Source organism: Muscardinus avellanarius (genome assembly GCF_963383645.1).
Source record: "Muscardinus avellanarius genome assembly, chromosome: 1".
NCBI lineage: Eukaryota > Metazoa > Chordata > Mammalia > Rodentia > Gliridae > Muscardinus > Muscardinus avellanarius.
This window is the reverse complement of record NC_137786.1, coordinates 63,917,612-63,925,738: the sequence shown is the minus strand read 5'-3', so window position 1 is coordinate 63,925,738 and position 8,127 is coordinate 63,917,612.

The window sequence follows — 8,127 nt, the reverse complement described above, 5'->3', positions numbered from 1 at the left end:
GGAGGAGGGGAGGAGGAGGAGGAGGAATGTCTCCAGTGATGACATGTATGCTATGAGTAGATTTTGGAAGTCAAATTTACATTTTAATAATACTTTCATTTTAGTGCATTTCAGATAACTTTTAGCAGAATTAAATATCTCACTTATTCATTTATAAACCATAACAAAACCAGATAGTCATTTCTTCTCTCCAGCTGATCTTGCTTGGGAAAAGGAAAACACATTAATTTACAGATTTCGGCAACATCAGAAATTTTAGTAAACTCAAATAGAAGCATAATTCATTTTGGAGTTCAGTGACATATTGGAGGAATCAGTTACCATAAACGTATAGAAAAGCACCAAAATATCTTGGCAAAGGCACTCAATAAGTTCTTTTCATGAGTGAAACCCTCAGGCTTGCTTCTTCCTATATTTTACATAGCAATTGTCTCAAAACTTGGGTTTAAAAAATTTGTAAAGCAAGTGAACAACAGGGGAATCCATATTCAGTTTAGGGCATATAGTATTAACCTGAGGGCTTTGGTGGGGGTCTTCATTAGAGAATGTAAACATGGTACATTAAACAAATACTTGGTAAGCTCATCTCAGATGCAAGGCTGTTCACGTAGGAAGTTCTGAGGGAAGTACAGATGACTAAAACAGTTCTCAATGTTTAATATAAACAAGAAAGTCTATTGAACAGATAGCTGAATGCTTCTCATGACATTCCTACATAAGATAGGCGAGAAAGGGATCATTTATAAAAGATTATCACATTGTCATTAATTTCTTCCAAGTGCCTCTTATCTACTTTGCTTCTAATGTCACAACATTATCCCAAACATCCATCTCTGAGGTTTACTTTGCTACAAATATCCCTGGTGAACTGAGAAATCAATTATATAATCAGTGATTATTTTGCATGCCAACAAAAGAAATGAAGGTTTATTTTCCAATGCAAAAACAAAGCAGCAGTTCCATAAAATGGATGTGTCCTCTTTCCTAACTATAAAAGGAAGATAAATTTCATGTTCCCTTTTAATGAATACCCAGTAATATTTTTTCCCCCTCTGAGGTGATGCTGCGGCTTCACCAGTTCCCGGCTGAGACATGAAGCACATTCTTTAATCTCCTAGGTAAGATGGCGCAATAGTCACACCTAGAGCTGCGGAGGTACTTAGCAACTCAGAGGTAGTCCACATCTATGTCTTTTCATCCCTGGTTGAAAATTATTTTGCACTCTTTTGCTCCTGAGTCTGCAGAGTAATCAGAGCAGATGTGGTTCACCCCTATGTTAGACATGAGGAGTCAGAGACACATGAGTTGGTGGCCGAGGTAGACAAGACCCTGGGATTCAGCCCCAGGTTCAGCATTCTTCCCACCCTAGCACGATTCTTTCCAGTCAAATGACAGATACACACGTTGAGCAACTGAGGAGCAAGTTGACACTGACCGTGAGCATCTTAACAATGCTGCAGAAATCTGCATGGTGCTTGCTGGGCAGGCAGCCATGGTGGGTACATACCCCGTAAGATTTTGTTTAAAAATTTTTTTTTGGTGGTACTGGGGATTGAATGCAGGGACATTCTACCTTTGAGCTACACCCCTAGCCCTATTTTCTATTCTTAATTTTGAGGCAAGTTCTCACTAAGTTGCAGAAGGCCACATTAAATAGCTGAGACTGTCCTTGAACTGCAATCCTCCTGTCTCAGCCTCACAAATACTGGGATTATAAGCATGTGCTACCACACCCAGCTCCTAGTTTTTAAATTTGATTCCAAAACTTCTTTGCACATCTGCATTGTTGTTATCTGGTTTTTTTTTGGGGGGGGTGGTACTGGGGTTCCTGGAAACCCTTCTACCTCTGGGCTACACTCCCAGACCTATTTTTATACTTTATTTGGGAACAGGGTCTCTTATTAAGCCAGCACGGCTGGCTTCGAACCTGCCCGATCCTCCTGTCTCCGCCTCCCAAGCACAGGGATTACAAGCATGTGCCACCATGCCCAGAGTTCGTTATCTGTTAAATAGTTTCATTGCAGGCATTAATTAGTTACTTGAAACTAGAAGTAGTAACTTGTGAAACTGGGAGGAAATGCCTTTAAATGAAATGGGTTTATAACTTTTTTTTTTTTTTGCAGGTCTGTGGATGGAACCCAGGGGCATTCTACCTCCGAGCTACACCCCCTGCCCTATTTTTTCTTCTTTATTTTGAAACAGGGTCTCACTGAGTTGCAGGGGGCCTCACTAAGTAGCTGAGGCTGGCCGCAAACCGCGATCCTCCAGTCTCAGCCTCCTGAATGCTGGGATTACAGGCATGCACCACCACGCCCAGCTTGGTTTATAACTTTTTTCCATGGGCATCCTGTGTAGAGTTCTGAATATGAGCTTTTGGTGGTGGGAGGTCAGCCCAGTGGTATGGACGCATAGACATTTTGAATGCAAATTTAGTTTGGCCTTAACTCACTACCAGTCCTTCCACAAGTCTTTCTATCTTGGTTTTATTATACTTTAAGTGAGAATATTCATATTTACCTGGTTCACAGAATTGAGTCCTTGAACACATAGAGATTAAATTAATGAGATGCATGAGAGCCCTTTGCGAATGTTAAAGATATACAAATAGAAGTAATAAGTTGCTATACCTATTACAGTCTAGCATGTTGGCCAAACAACCTAAATCATGTCAATAAAGCATTTATACATATCATGTTAGACTGAGATATTATATCCAGAATATGACTCGTCCTATTATAATGGCATCCAAAGAAAGTTGGCTCATACTATATGATCTGTTGTATGAGTCAACATCTTCATAGCTCTAATCTAAAAGTCTTGACCATGTAACTTAGAGGAAGGAAGATCCATTTGCTCACAGTTTGGGGGTTCAGTCCATGTGAGGCCGGGGGACCATGGATCTCGAGGCATGGCAGCAACAAGAAGGGGAGAGAAAGAGCTCAAGGCTTTGCTGCTCACATCATGGAGGCCAGAAGCTAGCGAATGAGATGAGGAAGGAGGAACCATATATAACCCCAAGGCCCCAGGCCCAAGGAACTACCTTCTCCAGCCACCCCTACCAGCCTAGGCCACCACCCAGATAAATCCATTACAATGGATATATTCACTGCTGGAATTACAACCCTCATGACTCAATTACACAAACTCTAAACACCAATTTGTGACTGGAGGCCATTCTATATCTAACTCATATTTTATTGCATGCTACTTCCTTTAACAATCCCATTCATTCATTCAAACTATATTACTGCAAGTCTGTCCTGCAACAGCACAACAGTGACTGACATACACAAGGGTCCCTGGCCTTGGAGAGCTTTGATTCCCATGGACAACTGCCTACCGATTTTGTCTTTTTTCGAACTTTAATGTGTGCATGAATCACCTGGGAATTTGATTTAAATGAGGATTCTGACTCAGTATGTCTGCAATTGGGCCTGAGAGTTTGCTGGTGCTTGCAGAACTCCACACTGAGTAGTAATGAATCAGGTAACTAATGTGTTAAGCTCCCGGGGAACATGATGCCTTAGCTAAATAAGAATGCTCTACTCCTTAAGAAAAGAGTCCCTGAGAACTGACAAGATGGGGGACTTCAGGCAGATGGCAGTGGAGGTGGACAATGAAGCGCTTATGATCCAGTAGGATTTTTGTAATCTTTCCACAAGAAGGCTGGCTCAGAGGCAGCCCTGGGAGGACAAGAGCCACATGCAAGGCTCTGCTAAGTCATCTCAAAGGAAACTTTGCTCATGGAAAGATTATTCGGATCATTAGAACTGATGTATACAGCACAAGTTTTCAACCCAGGTTGTATATTAACATCCCCAGACACATCTTTGGTGCGTCAGGGCCTAGACATCTGTTCTTTTGAATGATGCTGATATGACACTGGGATGAGAACCATGATCTTATAAAGGATTTTGAGAACAGTTCTTAGAGCAGAAGTTTTTGTTTTCTTTGAAGGCAAATTGTTAAGTTATAGCTGAGTATAATCCATTTTTCTAATATTTTTTGTTTTGTGTACACATATTCGGGGGTTTTGCTTTCTGAAATGGAGTCTTGCTGTGTTACTTGGGCTTACTTTGAACGTGTGATCTCCCACCTCAGCCTGCCTGTTACTAGCAGTCCAGGCTACAGGGCCTGTTGGGTTCAGGAGGGCTGAATTCATTTTCCCACCCACATCAGAAGTAAGAGAAAACAACACAAAGAGATAAAATGAATTTAATTGCAGTTTGGTTAAAAGTGGGAAGTCAGCTAGCTAATCTACCTTGGCTCATTCTATAGGAAAGTTTTAATTTATGGAAACAAAGGCCAGTAAATGTATATGCATAGACTGAGACAGGTTGTGCTAGTCAGAGATATCTTATAATTCCAGGTTCCTTGGTGCTTGCCTGGGCCAGGTGGTAGCTTCTCAGTTTCCATTCTCAGCATAGAACATTAAGACAAAAAGAAGGGAGGGAGGGAGGAAGGAAGGAAGGAATAATTTTACTAGGAACTGAAAGAAAAAATCAATTTGGAGATGGGCATGGTGGTGCACACCTATCATCCTAGTACTTGGAAAGCTGAGACAGAAGATGGAAGGTTTGAGACCAGCTCCAGCAATTTAGCTATATTTTCAGAAACTTAGTGAGAACTTGATTCAAAATTTAAGGGTTGGTTGTGAGGCTTGGAGATAGGATGCCCCTGGGTTCAGCACCAAAAAAAAAAAAATAATAATAATAATAATAAATGGGGCTTTATTTTTGGAGGAGCTTTGTTACATCCCAAGTGTGCACCACTGCACTTGACTTTTCTAATACATTTATAAACCAGGTAAATACTCTTTTACACAGCACAGATTCTAATTTTTAGTTTGAAAAATATGAGAAGTATATGGAAAAATAATATCTCCAATATTTATGACAAATGTTCAGTGTCATTAATGTATTGAGAGTTCTTTAAAACCTTCAAAAAAAGACAAATGCCACATAGAAATATGGAAAAAGCAGATGAAGATACAAAAAGGGAAATAAATGCCTTTTAAATAAAAGTGGCCAAGAGTCTAACCTCACTACTAACAAAATAAATGCAAATAAAACAACAAAACTCATGAAATATAGAGAGCAAACAAAAAACTGGAATAAAATGTGAAAGGACATAAAAACTAAAAAGGAAATAAGGTATCATTAATACCCTTAGAGGAGGCAGAGAAATTATTGCATTTTTGGAACCCAAAACGGGCTGTCATGAAAGGGGCTCCTTCCCTATCGTTACGGTTATCACTGCTAAAACCTTTAGCTAGCCGGGCGTGGTGGCGCACGCTTGTAATCCCTGTGCTTGGGAGGCAGAGACAGGAGGATCGCGCAGGTTTGAAGCCAGCCGCGCGTGCTGGCTTAGGAGACCGTGCTTCCAAATAATAATGTAAAAATAGGTCTGGGAGTGTAGCCCGGAGATAGAAGGGCTTCCGGGAACCCTAGTACCACCACCAAAAAAACAAAAACAAAAACAAAAACAAAAACAAACAAAAAAAAACATTTAGCCACCACATGAATGGTCTCTCTGTCTTGAGGTCATTAGACCACGAGTTGGCCCATGCAGAGAGGCCCTGGGACTCTAAGAGAACCCATCCAGCAACAGCCACTCTACCTCATGCTGGTCCAGCTCCAGCCGTCATATAATCACGGGGCGATGCCGAGCCAGGACCTGCCAGCTGAGTCCTTCCCAAACCCCTCATACAAACGCGATGAGTGACAATAAAATAATGGTTGTTGTTTATGGATGATTTTTAAATCTGTAATAGATAACCAAAAGAGAAGTTGGTGCCTATAAGTGGAATACTGTTATAATAAAAGACTAATGCAGGTAGCATTGGCATTGGAATTAGGTGGTGGATGACACTGGAAGGGCCTTCAGAAAACCATTAGCAGAACCACCTCCACGGAGTATTTCCCAAATACCCAACTGCTAGGAACTGTGAAAGTTAATAAAGTGACTATTGTTTTAAGCCATTAAATGTTGGGATGTTTTGTTACATAGAAAGAGGTAACCAGAATGCCCTACCTCTAGTACCAAATTCTGGAGAGACTACTATTCAACAAGAGAAGCAGAATTCCCATGAGTGACATACACGAGTTGGGCACTGTGTGCTGAGGGAGGTGAGTGAGCAGTTTCTGTAAAACTGCAGCTTCTGCTGGTGCCATTGGACTTGACATTGGCAGACGCAGCAATTAATCTGCAGTGTTTATGCTAATAAAAAGTTTTTAAGGTGGTTTAAGAGTAGCACAGAAGGAAGAAATGAACTCAGGAATCCTTTGTGAGCAATTTTAATCAACTGAAAACTCTAAAAATTTATTTGAATTAATTTGAGCTCCACCAATAGAAAATACCCCTGATTATAAGCTTGGAGAACCAATCTACCCATGGCTGGTATTCCTTCCCCAAAACTTTCTTGTCAGAAGCCATTCATTTCCAAAGCAAGGAAACCCATAAAAGGCATTAGAATTCCAAGAAAGAAAAAGGAGCTAGAGTTTCTTTACTGTTAAGTACAATTTCTGTGGCCCAAAACTCAAATATCAATTTTTTCTTTCATTTCTATTCAATGACTTGCCGACTTTTCTTTCTTGTTTTATGATTGGCTAAACTTGATGCTGGTTTATATGTTTATTTATTTATTTTTTAGTGTGGTACTGGGGATTGAACCCAGGGGCATTCTACCTTTGAGCTATATCCCCAGCCCAATTTTATTTCTTATTTGGAAACAGGGTCTCATTAAGTTGGGGAGGGCTTCACTCAGTTGTTGAGGCTGACACTGAACCTGCAATCCTCCTGCCCTAGTCTCCCAAGTACTGAGATTACACGTGTGCCCCACCATGTCCATCTTGCAGTCTTATGATTTTAAGAGATGGAAGATGGCTAAAGGGATTTCCTGTTCCTTTTTTTCAATGCCAAGCAACACCTATGGAGGATCATATTTTTGTCCTCTGCTCGAACCTGGCACTACTCATATAAAGGTCACATTATCTAAGTCCTAAGTCCACAAAGGAGAGGGGTGGCTTGTCTAATTACAGAGCCATTATAATACTCTTTTTTCTTTTCACAATACTGTATTGTATCTGAGAATGGATATTTGTCCTGGAGGGGTGTGTGTGTGTGTGCGCGCGCGCACGCACGCACGCGCACAGGTACACACATATGTATATATGTATTCACATGTTTGTGATCCCAGAGTTACTTTTCCACTGGACACTCAGTAGAGTAAAGGCACAGATCCACAAATTCCACACATAGGAGACTTTCAATAAACCAATAGTAGCCAGGCATGGTGGTGCACATTTGTAATCTTTGTACTTAGGAAGCTGAGACAGGAGTATTGCAGGTCCAAGGCCAGCCTAGGCAATTTACTGACACCCGGTTTCAAAAACAGAATTCAAAAATTAAAAAATAACAAAAAGAACTGAGGTTTTAGCAAGATATTAGAGTACCCTTTGGTTCAATCCCCAATGCCACAAAAATAATAATCAATAATTATAAATATAACATAAATAATATAAATTATTTACTCATGGTATTGGGAATTGAACCCAAGGGCATTCTACCTGTGAGATACACCCCCATACTCATTTTATATTTTATTCTGACTCACTAAATTTACTACTCACTGACCTGAACGTGCAGTCTTCGTGTCTTAGCCTACCAACTCTTGGGATTGCAGATGTGTGCTACTTTGCCTGGCTTACATAAATAATGTATTCTCTCACAGTTATGAAGGCTGGAAGTTTGCAAGCAAGGAGTGGGCAGGAAAGGTTCTTCTGAAGGTTTGGGGGAGGAGCCTTCCTGTCTGTATCTTGGCCTCCCTGGCTTGTGGCTGCAGCCCGCCCATCTCTGCCACTGTTGGTCACATGGCTTCTCCCTTAAGCCCTTTCCTCTTTTTTTTTTTTTGGTGTGTGTGTGTGTGTGTGTGTGTGTGTGTGTGTGTGTGTGTGTGGTGTGTGTGTGTGTGTGTGTGTTTGTTACTGGGGATGGAGCCAAGGGGCAGTCTACCTCCAAGCTACACTCCCATTTTTTATTCTTTATTTTGAAACAACATCTCACTAAGTTGCGGAGGGCCTATGTAGCAAAGGCTGTCAGTGAACCGCAATCCTCCTGTTTCAGCCT